Raw genomic sequence first — 1,425 nt, 5'->3', positions numbered from 1 at the left:
CTGTATATAAGGTCCACCTTGTCTCCATTAAGGTGCTCAGATTCTTATAATCTAGCCACTGCTTACTCATGTTCGGACTCCTTAAGAGTCTGCCCAATATGATGGATGTCCTAATAAACCTTGTCTTTGGCTGAAAGAAGGCTTGGGCCAAATTCTTTTGGGCAGGACCCGTGTGTTATGATTTTGGGGTCCCAGGACCTCTGAACCCCTAAACTGCATCAGTATGACTATATATAGTTTTGATTTCTTCATTGACAAACTGCCTGTTCATGTACTTTGACCATTTATCAACAGGGGAATGACTCGTATTCTTATAAATTTGACAAAGTTCATTTTGTATTTGAGACATGAGACCTTCATCTGAGAGACTATGAAAAATTTCCCCCAATTTTCTGATTTCCTTCTAATCTTGACTACATTGGTTTTATTTTTTTAAGGACTTTTAAATTTAATATAATCAAACTTATCCATTTTACCTCACAATGCTCTGTATCTCTTGTTTATTTGGAAATTATTCTCCTATTCATAATCCTGATAGATAATATGTTTCATGTTCTTCTAATTTTCTTGTGATATCTAATCTATCTTGTGATATCTAGATCACAAAATGTATCCATTTTGACCTTATCTTAGTATATAGTTTAAGATATTGGTTTGTGCCCAATTTTTGCCAGACTGCTTTCCAGCTCTCCCAAAAATTTTTACCAAATAATGAATTCTTACCCTCAAAACTTAAGTCTTTAAATTTGTCAAACACAAGGTTACTATAATCCTTTACTACTATGTACTGTATATCTACTCTGTTCCACTGATATCCCTTTCTATTTCTTAGCCAGTAGCAGATAGTTTCGATATTTATTGCCTTATAATATAGTTTGAGGTCTGGTACTGCTGAACCTCCTTTCTTTACATTTTTTTTCATTAGTTTCTTTGAATTTCTTGACCTTTTGTTCTTCCAAATGAATTTTGTTATTTTTTCTTAACTCAGTAAATAATTTTTTAGTAATTTAATTGGCATGGCATTGAATAAATAGATGTTGGGTAAAATTGTCATTTTTATTATATTGGCTTTGCTTACCCATGAACAATGAATATTTCTCCAATTATTTAAATTTGACTTTATTTATATAAAGAGTGTTTTATAATTATATTTATGTAGTTCCTGGGTCTGTTTTGGTAGGTATACTCAGATATTTTATACTGTCTACAGTTATTTTAAATGGGTTATCTCTTGCTATGTCTTCTAGCAGGGTTTTGGTGGTGATATATAAAAATGATTTATATGGGTTTATTTTACATCCCACTATTTCATTAAAATTATTGTTTCAACTAATTTTTAGTTGAAACTTTAGGATTTTCCAAATATAGCATCATATTGTCTTCAAAAAAGAGATAGTTTATTACCTCATTTCCTATTCTGATCCC

This window comes from Vombatus ursinus, unplaced genomic scaffold, assembly GCF_900497805.2.
Source record: "Vombatus ursinus unplaced genomic scaffold, bare-nosed wombat genome assembly UNPS02014909.1, whole genome shotgun sequence".
NCBI classification, from domain to species: domain Eukaryota; kingdom Metazoa; phylum Chordata; class Mammalia; order Diprotodontia; family Vombatidae; genus Vombatus; species Vombatus ursinus.
This window is presented reverse-complemented; position numbering follows the sequence as displayed.